We start from the raw sequence: 16,685 nt of genomic DNA, 5'->3' as shown, positions 1-16,685 counted from the left end.
AGATGATTTACTCTACTAGGAAAACACAAACATTACCAATAAAAATTGAAAAGTTCTTTGTTGTAGAATAAAATAAGATTAAATTGTTGTTTAGATGTTATTAACCAACTCACCTATTGAGTTATTTACTAGCTTCTACTGAGTACATCCCCCAGTGCTAATGAATATATTTTGTTACATTGTCTTTATTGGTAAATAATCTGGGATTGTCATTTGGTATTATTTACACACTAATAAGCAACTGCTTTAAATAAAATAAATAACATTAAAGTAATGTATTAAAATGTAGTTTACAAAGCCCTTTCACATAATACACACATTAACTCTGGCAGGGAGAAGATATCGCACTTCCCCAACCCAAACAGTGAAATAATTGGTATCCTATAGTTAGTAAAGAATGATCTATGAACTGTACTAGGATTTTTTTCCCACTCTAATTCTGTTATCTCTTATTATAAGAAACTACATCTCTGTAAATAATGGAACCCCATTTAAGAGGCCCAGGGAGAATAGTTTACTACATTTTTCCAAAGTATTTTTTTTAAACTGGTTTTATTTATATTTATTGCACTACAAAATTCCCTTATAATATGGAAATTTATCATCAATAAATAATAATTTGTTTTTACAGGTCTTTCAGGGGTTATATTTTAAAGACACTTTAACCTCTAAAAACAGTAGTACCACTTTCTAATATTTTTGTTTTTATACAACCAGTCCAAATTTGGCTGAGGTCAGTGATGCTTTTTATTATTTTTGACAACTATACAATGCCCAATAATGATTCTATTCTTGACACCAGCTGGCAGTAACCTTCCCTCTCAGATGAGTTCATAGATGGCCTGTTCACCATGCAAACATGTAATGGACACTACAAAATTCCACTGCTGTGCTTCTGCTTAATTAGGTGTAGTTTCATCTAATAGGAAGAGAAAGCCAACTTCCCGCAATGCTTTTTTTCCCATAATTTTATTTTAGATATTAAATACATTTTCAAAAGTGTGAAGTATCTGAAAGCCTCTGAAAAAACAAACTAATGCAAACATTTAAAAAATACTACCTTACTACTATGTTATGTATCTTTGGCTTTGCAAAAATATGGTTGACTTCAAAATACTGTCCTCTTTAACTCAGGATGTCACCTTGTAGTGATTGGCCTTTACTGACCCGTGAAAATGGATGGAGTTATTCTGATCTCACTATGGAGAAGGTCAAGTTCACAGCTTGGATTTGAGAACAGCAGAAGGAATCACCTTAGAGAAAGAAGCTGATTTTAAAAAAGCAAATGTTTATTTACATTGAGTCCATCAGAAATAGGTAGATATCAGGAAGGAAACAACTGCAGAATTACTTCAGGATATTTTTAAAGCGCCTCTACTTAGGTATCCTTGTCTAAATATGTTAACTTTATAGCCATTTCCTCTTGAAGAATGCATCAACTTTTCTCTAGACCCATTTTTTTTTTTAATTTTTCAGTTAACACATGCCTATTTTCTTGCTGTAATATTTAAGCAATTTTATCTTAAAGATTTTATAATACTTCATCTGTCCTTATTTCTGTTGTTTTGCAATTCTGTTTGCTTTAATAGAGCTGCTGTAAAAAGCAACCATGGTAATCAGAAATAAATATTATAATTCACAAAACTAGCATGTCTTACAGAGATACAAGTTAAAATATAGTAGAATATATGCATATATTTATTATTATAAGTTCATCTCAGTAAATATATATGTATATGCATACATATACATTTTACTATAAATATATACCATAAATACATTTATATTATATATAATATTATAGATAAATATATATTTATAGTAGAATGTATATGTATGTGTATCTATTTACATATACACATTTATTTACTGAGGTGAACTTAATTCCTGAAAATTATTTTATGCTTTGAAAATTTTATCTGGAATAGTCTAAATCTTAGGTTATCTTGGGTGGGTATAAAAGGTCTCCAAGAGAAAACAGCAATAAATAATGACTTTTTATTAATAGTAATTAATTTTGAAACTATAATATTTATATTCTGAAAACACTATTTTTTTATTTGTTAGTTTGATATAGAGCAAGAAGCAGTACATTAATAGGTTATCATTTTTCCCAATATTATATTTTTTGTTAAAAGAAACTGAATTTACATTTAAGTACAATGAACAAAGAAAAGAGCTCAATGTTTTTATTTTGTCCAGACTTATTGTGAAATTAGTCTAAATAATTTCTAATTAAAGTACAAAATTTCTAATCAATAACATGTTTTAAATGCACAGAACTTAACTGTCTATAATAGCTGTTTTGCTGTAATCATAGTTATGTGTATAATTTATCAATAAGTTTTCTTTTGAAGGGAGGGGATATATCTGATATTTCTTTGATTTTTTTCTTGTCTTGTTTGTAAGAAGTTCTAGTTTATAGAAAACTAAATGGCAATTCTGGCTGATACAGACCATAATGATACCCAAACTCAAAAAGAAAATTGCCATATGTAGAAGATTGTCTTCCTGCCCTGTCCAAACTAGTTATTCCTTATTCATTGTAGGACCTAATGTTCATTGATAGGAAATAACATTCCATTTCTGATGCATGACTAATTTGTCATTTGAGTTGTGTTAAAAAATTCAATAAAATTCAAGCCATAAAGGATTAAAGAGTTACAGATTATCTCATCCTTTTGCACCGTTTTGATTACAAAATTTTTTTAAAAGGCTTTTTAAAGGAAATGTTGCAAAATTAACTGCTAACCTTTCACCCTGTGTTGTTCTTCCGGTTTCTGGTGGGTGCTAGCTATTAAGTAAATGATTCAAGGAAGGAAAAGATGAACAAAGGGCATGGTATATGCATTGACCATAGTAATATCTGCCTTCTCCCTAGAATAATAAAAATCAATCTGCAATCAGAGTGGTTCATCAGTTACCTATCGTCCATGTAATGAACACACATTTCTATACCCTTATTAAAAAGACATTTGTAGGTACTTCTGTCCCCATGAAGATTATAACTTGGTTGAAAATATTAAACAGAAATGAGCCACATGAGAAAAATAGAAAATAGGCTAAATTGACTGGGCTAGTGGATTTTTTAAAATATCATGTGCTTTACTTAAAAGAAAAAATAATCAAATCAATGCCAGTAACAATCTCTTTGAACAACTTTCTATGAAAAATAGACTTTGAAATTCCATATGGGCCTATTTGAAAGGTAACTGAATTTTACAAGACCATTAGTTGATATTCTGTGTGAAAACTACCCTGATAATATATTGGGCACCCTACTTCTATATCTCTTGTAGAACAGGAATTGACATATAATTAACAAATACATGTTGAATGAATGAGTAAACAGTCCTAATAATATGAGTATTTGTTTCTCCAACTGGATTTCCCCTTCTCCACATGGCTTATTTCCTTAAAGACTAAGAAGATTCTTAAAGCTGTTTCTGGAGTGCTTATCTTTCAATGATTCAGTTACTTGGCAGAGGACTGGCATCTAGTTAAAACTTACGTATTCAGAGAAATCACTCTAATTCCCATTTTGTAATATTATCAGCCAATGAAATTGATAATTTCAGAGGATCTTTAAGTGTGGGAACTTGTAATCCTTGTGGCTTTATCTGGTCCGTGAAAGAACGAAGGGTGTTACCAAGGGTTTAATAATTAAACTAATATTCAATTATTAATAAATTTTGATGTTTAGTGAGGATACATACAGAAATATAATAAATTTGTTTGGCGCCTATGTTATAATACCTTTTAATTAGTGTAGTAAATGGAGCAGTATTTTTCCTCTTGATGTAATGATAACTTCTAAATCCTACAGTTCATGGGTATCCTGATTCTCCTATTCATGGCTGTTGACTTTGGCTCTCTGTATGCCAAATTATCACTAGAAAATTTCTTTACTAATCATCAAGAAGGTTTAATCAAAATCAGTTTGTTTAGTTACCAACAAATGTACCCTTAGGAGTATGGGAGAAGCCAAGTTTATAATGATTGAATTATTTTATTATGTATTACGAACACAGATATAAAACCCCCGATCTTTCCCCTCCTCTCTCTTCCCCCAAAAAATAAATGGAAGAGAATTGGGAGCAAATAATTTTTTACAGCAAAAATCTTTTCAAAAAAACATTACTAGCACCTACTACTAGTACCTCTTGGAGTCTGTACTGGGCTTCTCCTGGAACAGTATTGTTAGAAGAATGGGTGCTGGAGTCAGACTGCCTGATTCAAACCCATGTCTGCCACTTGCTAGTTATCAAATCTGGGAAAAAGTACCTTCCTTAACTTACTTTTCTTGTTTGTAACTTGGTAGTAATAACACAACTGATTTTGAAGTATTTGTTAAATTAAAAAATAATAACATCCCTTCCAATTAAGTGACGATGTATAGAACTTAATCCAGATGTGGGAGTGAATATGAATGAAATGGGAAAGGAGGCATGCCTTTGGAGATGTTAGTCTTCCTTAATATAATGTCATTGAGAAAAGCATCATAGTAGCCAGTGTATTGCCATCATGGAAGTCAAAACAGAGAACAGAGTGGCAAGTTTCTAAGAATATTGGAAAGTAAGAAATGTTGCCTGCTTCGTTTTTTTTTTTTTTTTTTTTTTTTTTTAGATCAGCATTAAGTGGAGGGTATGCCAGCCTTACCTTCCATTTATATTTTATTTTGAAACATGTCATCAAGGAACCATAAGCATGTTAATTAAACCAGAGTAAAACTTCAAAGGATCCACTTCACTCCTCATAGTATAGGTTCACATAAGAAAGAGCAATTAATTTAAAATCCAAGTTTTATATATTCCCAGGTTTCCAGTTGGGAGATGATGAAATATACGTTCTCAACTCTCTTATTTCTCTCTGGAATCAATTGTCACTTTCTTTTGTTTTGTTTTGATATTTTGATATTTTGTTTTGTTTTGTTTTGATATTCTGTGTGAAAACTACCCTGATAATATATTGGACACCCTACTTCTATATCTGAGAAGTATCTCTTGTTTTCTGAAGTAACTGGTTATTTTGATTACCTTCAAAAGGCTAAATGGTGTTCACAATTATCTCCTTTCTCCTTCTGGCGCTAATTCTATTGTTTAGTAAATTAAGGGAAAGGAATACCAGATGAAATGAAGCCTGGTATGATTTTTAAGGTTTGGAAAGGAAATCAGTATTTAACTTAATTGTTGTCTTTTATGTACAGGTTTGAATATTTATATTTGGAATAGCCTTTGAGCTTAATTCATCTGTTTAGACATGAAATATAGTTCCAAGTCAAGCTAACCAATCTTTCATTAAGATGTATTAGTGTCAGTGTATCTTGCCCTGCTTAAAAGTATCTTTTTATACTTTCTGTTTTGAACTATTTAATTTTTTTAAACTTTAGTGAGTTTTCAGTGTGGAAAGTCTTATTTGTCTCTAATCCAACCTCTTTATACAAAGTCTAATAAGTCCATTTTAAGAGCAAAATTGACCTTCTTTAGATGACTAGCTATTAGTGGGGAGCACAGTACCTAACCTATGCTGATCTAAATCTCAGAAATGTTTCCTATCTTGGATCTCTTGCATTGCAGATATTGAAAGCATCGATGCTTCTATTCTCTAAAATTTTCACAAAAATATCAGACCTGATAGTGTGATTTTTTTTCCTTTTTACCTCAAGATCTAACTAGAAACATAAATCAGAAAAAAACTAACTGAAAGAAAAAGTTTGAAAAAAAAAGAAAATGAATTGATGCTTTGGGAAAGGAAATGATTTGGTGGTAGAGTGTAGATTAGATTAAAGCAACCAGCTTTCAGAAACTACAGTGTTGAAGTTCAATAAAAGATGCCCAAAATTCTTGAGTGCAGTAAAACACATGTATAGCAGAGGGCCTTCTGTAGAATCTGGATGTTGCTTGATTTTTAAAAAAAAGTGAAAAATATCCTTCAGTGGATCTAGCAATTTCTGAGAACATCTGTATGTTACCCATCCAAAGTAATTAGGAGCTGAAATCATCTATCACTACCTACTGCCACTTACTTCATTTTCATAACAACCCTCTAACTATGTCTCATCAGGAAATTAAATTTCTATCACACAGGTTGAAGGTTATTTACAAAACAGACTTCCACTGTGCTAGTTCATCCTGCATATTGCAGCTAGATTATTACAGCCAGATTATTGCAGCCATTTTCCAACTGATCTCCAAGATTTTATTCCTTCGATTATGTACTCTTTTTCTTTTTCCTGTAGTTTCCTTCAAAAAATTAAGATCACATCTCTACTTTTCTAAGAGTCTTATGACTCTGTTGCCTGAAGTTTGTTTCCTCCCCCAAAACTTGCATATTGAGTATCATTAACTGGTTATTAATACTAAATTGATCTTGGAGAAACTTTCTGTGAGAAAACATTTCTTGGTATTGTTTTGTAAGTTAAAATACATAGGCACCTTAGATGGCTCAATAGAAATTTTGCAGAAAGATTCTGAAAGATGTTTTTTTCTCCCCACTTTTTTTTAATTGAAGTATAGTTCATGTACAATATCATATAAGTTACAGGTGTACAATATAAAGATTCTGAAAGATCTTAAGAGGTACATGGAAATAGGTGAAGAATAGAGCTGATAGAGAAAAGTGATGGCCTTCTGCAGGGCAAGACACATTATGTAGAGTTTAATTTTTCTTACCCTGCCTTATTGAATAAACTGAACTTTTTCAGAAATTCCATCTTTTAAAATATGACCACCACAATTAATATTTAAGACAATAGCTCTACATATAAGCCATGTATTAGGCCTCTGAGGTCATTGCTTGACTAAAAACATAGCTTTGAAAATTTCAGAAAATCTCTTCAGAGTCAACTTCTATAAGCTTGGCAATCTGTATTTGAAGATTGAAAAGAATGAGAAGGTGATTTTGTTTCATTACCAAAACATAAAAATTATATGCTGTGGTTTTATTTTTTTTGAACAAGAGTTTAAGTAAGGAGGTAAAATTCTCATTATTTCAGTAACTATTTTCTAGTTGATAACTACTCCCTGAAGATATTATATTCCTAAATTGTTTTAGCACCAATAGCTACCACTGTAATATAATAAGATATTTGAACTCACTGTTCAAATAAAATCCAGAATGTTTTTAAATAAATTTTTAAAAATCAGTTGAGTTTGTTTCTAAAGTATTTTGTTGGTGGCCATGGTAAAATATTGACAATAATGGATTTAAAATAAATGAATATTCTAATTAATAGTAGAAGTCAGACTTCCAAAAAAATTATTGGAAGATAAAGTTTTTGAAATTTTTTATGGCAGTAAAAGAGTAAAATGAAAAAAGAGAGAAACACAGGTCCGTAGTATTAAACATCTATAAAAATCACTATTTGAACTTTCTTGTTACTTTACCATCCTGGACTATCACATTTATATATTGAAATGCTCAATATAGTTTTTATGTTATTGGGGGGGGGGGAAATGGTGTTCTTCAGAAATTGTGCTTGCTACAAGCAAAAAAATTAAAAAGTAACTTCAGTAAGAACTAACTGGAATAATGAGAAATTTCTGAATCATGGTCAAAATAATGCCATTACCTCCTGCATGATTGCTGCAGTAATTTTTGAAAGCTATACAAGTTGTTTTATCTGATTTTGGCTATCGAAGGCTTTTTCTATCTAAAAGCAGTTGTGGTAATATACAAATGTAGAATAACTTGTGAGTTATATTTTAGATCTAAAGCTATATGTATTTAATGGTATGATCAAGTTCATGTTTGGGAAAGCATCACCTGAAAATTGGGTTTTTAGTATTTTAAGTATTGTCAATTGAACTAAGAGGCGACATTTTTCCTGTTTACTTACATGATAGTTTATATGCTCTATTTAAAAGCAAAAACTCAAAATTCCCAGTTTTAAATGTTACCATAGCTTCATATACCAAAGAAAATAGTTTACTTAATTGAGTTTCAAATCTTGAGCTGGATTTAGTATTAAACATAGTTTAGTGATTATGTATATTTTTCATTGATAGTTAAACATACACACAAAGTATATTTTCTTTTTTAAAAAATGCAAAATATGCTTTAACATAAAATATGAACAGTTGAGCAAAGCATGATAAAAACACTTACTTGGAAGGATTGGGAATTGAGCAAGCACAGTGTATTTTTTGCCCCAGAGGTGGCAGTGGGAAAAGGTCTGTTTACCCGAGCTCTCCTGCTTCCAAATGAGCTCTGATGATTTTAGTTTGATGAATGACTTCAGGGAGCTATGATGCCACCACGCTGCCCAATGTCTTGGCCCAAACAACAAATCAGCTCATAGGTCTCCATGAATGTGCTGCTGGAAAGGATGTGGATTGGTTGGGGATGTATACAGGGAAAAGTTATTTCTGAAGATGGTATTTTTTATAAAAAAAATATTTTAACTGTGCTTCTCCCCTGCTTAAATACTTCCAAGGTAAAGATTATTATTTCTTATTTATGTCTATCCAGAGTCTTGTATATAAAGGTTCCTTTCCTCATAAATGTTTATAAAATAAAATTTGATGTTAGAAACAAGAATGAACTTTTTGCTTCTTGTTGCTTGCAGGGTTAAGGCAAAACTCATGGGACAAGTCTGGTTTTACGTCTTTTGTTTGTTTGGGGCAGGGGGTTGTTTTGTTTTTCTTTTTTGTCTTTTTGATGATCTGTGGTATAATAGAAAAAGAGCCAGCAAGCAAGCAAGAGAGCGATGGTAAAGAGGACAGGAACTAGGGAAAAGTTGTTTGTCCATCCTTTCCATGTCAACTTCACGTTTAAGGCCTCTGCCACTCCTCTTTAGCGTATGATTCAGTTAGTGTGGAACTCTCCCCAGGTTTTCCTAGCACCATACGTTTGTATGTACTCTTCTACATCATGAAAAATTCTTCCCTTCTTTTCTATCTGAAAATTGTCTGCTGGTCCTCCAATATTCTGACATCTCCTTTGAAAAATCCTTGCTTACTCCCCCAGGCAGAGTTTGATTGTTCTATTCTGGGATGGTACATATCTCTATCACAATGCTTTTCACAGTGCCTTACAAATATTCATTTACATACATGTCTGCTCTCAGGCTAAACTGTCAGCTCCTTACAGCAAGGCATATTTCTTATTCATTTCTGTATTCCCACCACCTTCTATTATGCCTTTCATAGTTGGCATTCGATGAAAGGCTGATTAATCTTTCTAAGCATTAAGCTAGTCTTTTAGAACAATAATGTATTTGCCATGCAGTGATATATGATCCTGAATAAGTAGTTTATGCTCTCTGCTGCCTTTTTTTTCTCCAAAAAAACTACATAATAAAGAAAAAATGCACCAAATTTAAGAACAAGATTTGTTTGAAAAGTGCTAATTTGAGTAACTTGAATACAATAGCTAAAGTAGTATGAATATCATATTAAGATAAATTGAGATTATAAATAATTTTTTCCACACTGCTTCTCAGTTTTTCCTAGACAATAGAATATTAAAGTAGAAAAATCATTAGAGGATATCTTATTCAATTGCATTATAAATGTATATTGAATAAATAAAGGAATGAATGAAGCCGAGAAATGTTAAGTGACACACTCAAGTCACATCTTTTAGTGTCGATGCTAGGATTGGAGCACAGATCACAATGTCAAGTGAAAAGTAAAACCCTTTTAAAATGCTGTGATTTTTTAAACTTTTTATTTTCAAATAATTTTAGACCTATAGAAAAGTTGCAGAAATAACACAGAGAGGACATGTACAGGCCCTCCCTTAGTTTCCTCTATTGTTAACAACTTATGTATTGATAATTACAGTATAATTATAGAAACTGGGAAATTAACATCAAATTCAGGATCCCACATTACCTTTTTTTGTTGGGTCCCTTTGTCTCCTCAATAATTTATAGTTTGTCTGTCTTAACTTTTTTATGACCGTGAAGGGGACTCATCACTTATTTTGTAGAATGACCTTCAATTTGGGCTTGTCTGATGTTTTCTCATGAGTATATTGGGATTATGCATTTTGGACAAGAGGAAGTGTTATGCCCTACTCAGTGCATCATATCAGGGGATACATGATGTCAATAGATCTTATTATTGACGAGGTTAACCATAATCTCTTGAGGAACGTGGTGTTGGCTAGGTTTTTCCAATGGAAGGTTACTATTTTTCCCTTCATTATATACCTATATATTTACATATATATATATTTATTTTTATGTATATATCTTGGAATAGATACTTTTAAACTGGGCAAATATCCTGTTTTCCTTCAATCTTTTGCCCACTGATTGTAACATTTTTTGGTAGATTTTTATCTGTGACAATTGTTACTATTGCGTTTGCCTAATGTGATTTTGTATGTCCCTCATTCCTTCTACATTTATTAATTGGAATTCTTCAAAAGAAGAGATGTTCCTTCTTCCCCATTTGTTTGCTTATTCAATTATACATTTATATTAGTGTGGGCATGGGTATTTATTTATTGTAGTACTTATAATTCAATACTATCATTGTGTAGTTTATTCAAATTATTCCAGCATTGGTTATTGGCGATTTTTTTCAGGGTAGCTTATTGTCTATTTGATATGTCCCATCCTTTTTTGAGGACTTACTTATTTTTTGGCAACACAAGATATTCCAGACTCACCTTGTGTTTTTCCTGCTCAGCCCTGAAATAAGCCACTTGTCCAAGGAGTTCTTGTTCCTTTTATTGGAGAATGGATTTAGAAACTAAGATCTCAGTGCCAGGTATGCTTATTGCTAACAGGGTGTTATTATTTCTAGTCCTTTTTAATGGACAGTGTTAGGGAATATGTGTATATATACTAATCCATGCATGGACTTTCATCCATATTTCTTTCTACATCAATCTGTCTCTAAATATATGAACAATTATGAATTAATATTGATATCTCTGATTCTAATACAACAGGGTTCTCTCGAGCCTCCAGCCTTTCCTTATTTGTAAATTTTCCTCTAACAGAGAAAAACGTGGCTCTCATTATCCATAGTATATTTACTTATTTGTTCAGTCCTGGTAGGCACATCAAGCAGTTACAAAGTTGATAACCCTTACCCCTGTGGGAAATTGACTTACTAATCAGAGTAAAGTAATCCTGTACAATTATTTTTGCCTCACAGTATCTCAAAATATTTTTTTTCCAAAGCTACTTTGGTTCATCATTTTATTTTCCATTCCATTCAATGTGGTTGTGTTATTCATTTATAACATAACTAGGTTCATTTGTTACTCATATGTTTACCTCATATCCTGGGGTTATTTAATTTTTTAATTAATTTTTTTAAATTTTATTTTTTATTAAATTTGCCATGGTTCTAAAAGGCAAAACTATCAAAAATGTTATACTTGGAGAAGTGTTGCTCCCACTACATCCTTACTAGCAGGTTTCCCATTCCCCCCTTCTTCCCACTCTTTCTCTCCCGTTCCATGTAGGTAACCGCCTTTTTTAGTTTCTGGTTTACCCTTTCTGTTATTTCTTTTGCAGATATGTAAATGAACAGGTACATGTTTATTTTCTTGTGTCTTTTTCTTTCTTATAAGAAGGGTAGCTACTGTTGATAGTCTTTTGTAACTTGCTTCCTTATTTAACAAATCTTTCTGAAAACCACTTTGACTCAGTTCATAGAGATCTTCCTCCTTCTCTTATACAGCTGCATAGTAACTTGTTGTGTAGCTCTAACATAATAAAGTCAATGACTTTCCTGTGCGTGAACAGTAGATGGTTTCCAATATTTTGCAAATAAAACAATGCTGCAGTGAATAACTTTGTGCACACATATTTTCTAATCGTTGGAGATGTCATGAGGGTAGAGTCCTAGAAGTGGGATTGCTGAATCAATAGGTGATTGATTACATATGTAGTTTTTGTTAGGTATTGCCCGATTTATCTCCAGAATTGGATTTGATTTAGAAACACATTTCCTAATACATGGAAAAAGAGGAATTTATTCACGTTTTCTTCTGGTACTTATATGGTTTCATTTAAAAAATCTAGGCCCTTAATTCATTTAGAGTTTATTTTGGTGTGTGCCATGAGATATGGACCTAATTTTATCTATATCCAAATGGCCACCCAGTTGTCCCAGCACCTATTATTAAAAGTTTATCTTTACTTCAGTGATTTGAGATGCCACTTTTAACGTGCCAAATTTCAGACTGTTTCTCGTTGTTGTATTCCACTTTTCTGGATTATTTGTCTACCTTTGTGCCAGTACTACTTGTTTTAATTATAGAGGCTTTATAGTATATTTTAATCTAGTAGGGCTGGTCCCCCTTGCAGTTTTTCTTATGTAGTGTTTCTCTGGCTATTCTTTTATATTTGCTTTGAAAATGGACTTTAATATCAAGTTGTCTAACTCCATAAAATAGCTTGCTGGTGTTTTTATTGAGATTTTATTGAGTTTTTAAATTAACTTAGGAAAAGCTCACGTCTTTTTAATGTTGAGTTGTCTCAACAAGATCAGGGTGTGTTTTTTCATTTGTTCAAGTCTACTTTTATGTCTTTAAAGAGTATTTTTAAAATTTTTAAATGTCCCACATTACTTGTTAAATTAATTCCTAAGTATTTAATCTCCTTTATTGTTATTGTAAATGGTTTTCCTCTATCATTATATCCTTTATTTATTTATTGGTATATTAAGGCTATTTATTTTTGTATGTTCATATTATATCATGATACTTACTGGAGTCTTTATTTGTTTGAATTAGCTTTATCATCCATTCTCTGAGGTTTTCCTTGTATTCTATCATGTTACCTGCAAATAGATAGTTTTGTTTCTTCCTTAACTGTTTTTGTGCCACTAATTTTGCATTAGCTAATATCTTGAGTGCATTACTGAATAGTAGGATAAATAGTGGGCATGCTTACTTTGTTCCCAATTTTAGTGAAGATGCTTCTACTCTTTCCTCATTAAATAAGATAATGGATTTTGGATAAAGCAACCCTTAATTCCTATTTTTTTTGCATTTTACTTAATCATGAATGAGTGTTCAAGTTTGTCAAAGCTGTTTTCAGCTTCTATAGAGATAATTTTTCCTTAGATCTATGATATAATATGTGATAGCGGTAGATTTATAAATATTGAAGTTATTTTCCATTTCTAAAATAAAGCCCATATGGTCCTGGTGCATTATTTTCTTAATATGGTATTGGATTCTGTTTGTTAATAGTTTATTTAGTTTTCTTGCATTAATTATGAGTGATGTTATTCTTTTCTTTCTTTCTTCATAATGTATTTATTTTTTTAGGTATCATTGTTATGCTTGTTTCATAAAAGGAATTACGAATTTTTAATTTCTTCTCAATGCACTGGAATAAATTCTAGGGTCTTTAGATTATATGGTCATAGAAAGTAGGTAAAAAATCCCCTGTCAAAACATCAGGGCCTGGGGCTTTTTGTGGAGTAATTTCTAGAATAGTTTCAGTGTTTTTTCCTATGGAAATTGGACTAAGATTTGTAATTCACATGTAATTAATTTGTTAATATATATCTATCTAATTTTTCAAATTTATTTGAATAGAGCTCTGCAAAGCAGTCCTGTGCGTGTGTCTGTGCACGCATGTGTACATGCATGCGTGTATGTGTTTTAATTTCTTTGGTTTCAGTAGTTATTTCCCTTCTGTCATTTCTTACCTTACATCATTTCCTTCCTATACTTTCTTACTGCTTTTTCTTGATCAGATTAGCTAGTACTTTTTCTCTCTTATTATTTTAAAAAACAAGATTTTAATTTATTAATTAGATCTACTTTTTTATTATTCTCTGATCATTTACTTTTATTTTTATTATTCCCATCACTGTGATACTTTTTGTTTTATATTTACTCTTTTTAGTTTTTTGAGAAGAGAAATTAATTCATTTACTTTCATTTTTTCTTTGTTATTAAAGTATTTAGTGCAATGATCTTCCTTTTATCAGATATGTAGTGTTTTCATTGTCATTCTTTTAGTTCTGTAACTTCAGTTTGTGTTTCCCCTTTTAACCAAGAGTTATTTAATGAAAAGGTGTTTTTTTGTTTTTTTACATCCAAGTGGAAGGACTCCCTTGTTTGTTTTTTATATAATTTCTTATTTTATTGCCTTATAACTATGGAGTATTATTTATAATACTTTTACTTTATGGAAGTTACTGGTATTTTCTGTGCAATTTAATATGTGATCAATTTTTGTTAACATTCTGTGGGCAACTGAGAAGAAAGTGTATTCTTTATTCTTAGGGGGTAGAGTTAAATATACATTCATAAGATGTTGGTTATGTTGGTTAAATCTTCTATCTCCTCTCTTAATTTTTTGTCCACTTGTTCTGTCTTGTACTGAGAGTGCCGTAATAAAGTCTTTTATTATTAGTGTTTTTCTCTTCTTGCATCTCTCGTAGATTTTGCCTCATAAATGCAATGTTATGATTTCTTTAGACCTTTTTCAGCTGCCTGAATTCATGGATGGTTCATAAACCTTTCTCATTGAACGAAATGGTAAGATGCATTGGAATTACCTTATTGCTCTGCATAAAAATAAGATTCCATCGATTCTTTAATATATAAATCCCCTTGACAGAATTCAGAACACATGCCTCTTACCTCAAAGTGAATTTTATACCAATTCTATATCAGGTGATACAATGAGAATTGTCTGTGTATATCATGAAACACTTTGTCTCAAAAATAGAGTTTTTAAATTGTAATATTTAGCATTGAATACTTTAGACCATTAAACTATTGACATTTCATGAAAGTTAGCCCTGTGGTTCCCAAACTTGACTGTGCATCATGTTAAGAGCTTGTCACGTAGATGCATATGCCCTACCAATGGAATTTTGGTTCAGCATATCTGGATGTGGCCTAAGACCCAGAAACAGAAAATCTGGAACTACATAGGGGAACCACTGATGTAGTCCTCTCATTTTTCAAGGGTTCCTCTTAAGCAATATTTAATTCCTCACTAACTCACTTTGATATTCAGATGCATTCAAATCTATTATGTTGCTTTGTTGGTAAATGTCCCCCTTCTGGACCTTTGGCATCATGACACATATTCAACCATTTAAAACATACTTAGGTTGGCAATAGGCAGTATTAAGACACTCCTGGATAAAATATAAAAATTTCCTTAAATCTGTTACTCTTATCTTCCCAGACAAAAAAGTCAGAGGAACTGTACTAGCGTCTGAACTAACAACCTTAAATAAAGCTGAAGGATGTGATTATTTAACAAATTTGTTCACCATAAAAAAGATAGGAAAAACTTTGTACACCATAGGTATCTGGGCACTTAGTAAAGACTGTGAGTGATAAGAAATAATACAAAGAAGGAACATGAAAAGAGATTATTTGGAAAATTATACCACAAAACTATGACCATTGAGCTCATTCAAGCAACAGAAATATTAGAAGCCAAGCTCTAATCGTTTGGGGTTTTCCTGGACTTCGAAACAACTAACATCACTTCATAAAGTCAGGTAGGGCAATATTCTGTAAAGTCTTTGTTCTGAGTTTTTAGTTGTTTTGCTAAAGCCTCAGGCTCAATTTCAACTGAATTGTTAGACTGAAGTCTCGTCCAAACTGACAAAATAAGCAGTGAATCTCTGCAATTCTCTACAAAGTACAAAGGAAAAGAATAGGTTATATAACTGACTACATTGCATTTGGCTGGTAGTTTCTCTGTTAAGCTGGTAGGTGAATTACTTATCATCTCCTTCGATTGCAAGATAGATGCAGTGTAGTAATTCAGAGCTTATTCATATATCCTTTAAGACTGATACTGTGTGTTTACATATTGCACACTGACAGTCATTTTCACAAAATTATTGTGAAAGCGTTGAAATAGAGACAGAGAGGGAATGCTCTGCCTCCGGCCGTCAGTGTGAATCTCTGAGATGACTGGAGGCTGGGAAAAAAGTTCAAGCCTGTCTTCATTTTCCAGGCCAAGATTTCTCTACCAAACCGATTTTCAATATAGATATAAATGTAGTCTTTGATTTCCCTTCATAATATGTGTAAACACATAAAGCTACCTTTGTCCTTATTTCAGGGTTCCTCACTTTCTGCTATTGGAGGCAAAGCAAAAGTCAGGAGAATTCAACTAATTTGAAAAATGACCAAATTATGATTGCCCTGGAGCAGGGCAGAGTGTGAGTTTATCAGTGAGTCATTTTATAGCCTCTGATAATGTTTCTATCTCCTGAATCCATCCTCTGCTAATATTCCTATATCTTCCAAAGTAACTCCATGGAGGAATCATCAGCAAAATTGTTATTTTGCAATGGAAGCACCTCAATTCATTGAAGTTAAAGCAAATTTTGTCAGTTTTTACTCTAACTCAAAAGATGAAAAATACCATAAGAGAGTCATACATAACAGATGTTAGTATTAAACAAAAGAAAAACTACAAGATCTTTCCATCTTTTGAAAGATAACGAGGTGTCCAACCACTATTTTATTACAGTTCTTGACTATAAATAAGACTAAAGCAGAATCAATACAATTATTTTACTTAAGAGGTACTCATGCATCTCCAAGAATATTTAAATATCCATTGACATACAGATGTTTGGCTATTCAACAGATGCCTTCCACTGATACATGCAATACTTTCAGTGATATACGCAAACAAAATTGCATTTATTTCAGAGTTTTGAATGTGTCAGAAATGCCCTGGTATATTGTTTAGTAGTTACAAGTAGTAAACAATTATT

At 31.8% G+C, this 16,685-nt stretch overlaps 1 protein-coding gene and 1 long non-coding RNA gene across 18 annotated transcripts in view; one reads left to right on the top strand and one right to left on the bottom strand.

The window, feature by feature from the left end:
- LOC309628712 (uncharacterized protein) overlaps window positions 1-16,685 on the top strand; it is a 454,132-nt gene that overhangs the window by 252,643 nt on the left and 184,804 nt on the right. Inside the window, exon 5 of one of the 17 annotated variants that reach the window (XM_082392010.1) lies at window positions 1,135-8,096. The exons of the other annotated variants lie outside the window; for them this stretch is intronic. The gene's annotated coding sequence lies outside the window, so the exon portion shown is untranslated. Of the gene's footprint in view, window positions 1-1,134; window positions 8,097-16,685 lie in introns of those variants that run through there. 17 annotated transcript variants of the gene reach the window in all.
- The window catches only part of LOC309628719, a 76,643-nt gene that overhangs the window by 22,688 nt on the left and 37,270 nt on the right, over window positions 1-16,685 (bottom strand). The window lies entirely within an intron of this gene.

The sequence above is a fragment of the Balaenoptera borealis genome (assembly GCF_965194805.1).
Source record: "Balaenoptera borealis genome assembly, chromosome: 5".
Classification (NCBI taxonomy): Eukaryota; Metazoa; Chordata; class Mammalia; order Artiodactyla; family Balaenopteridae; genus Balaenoptera; species Balaenoptera borealis.
This window is presented reverse-complemented; position numbering and strand designations above follow the sequence as displayed.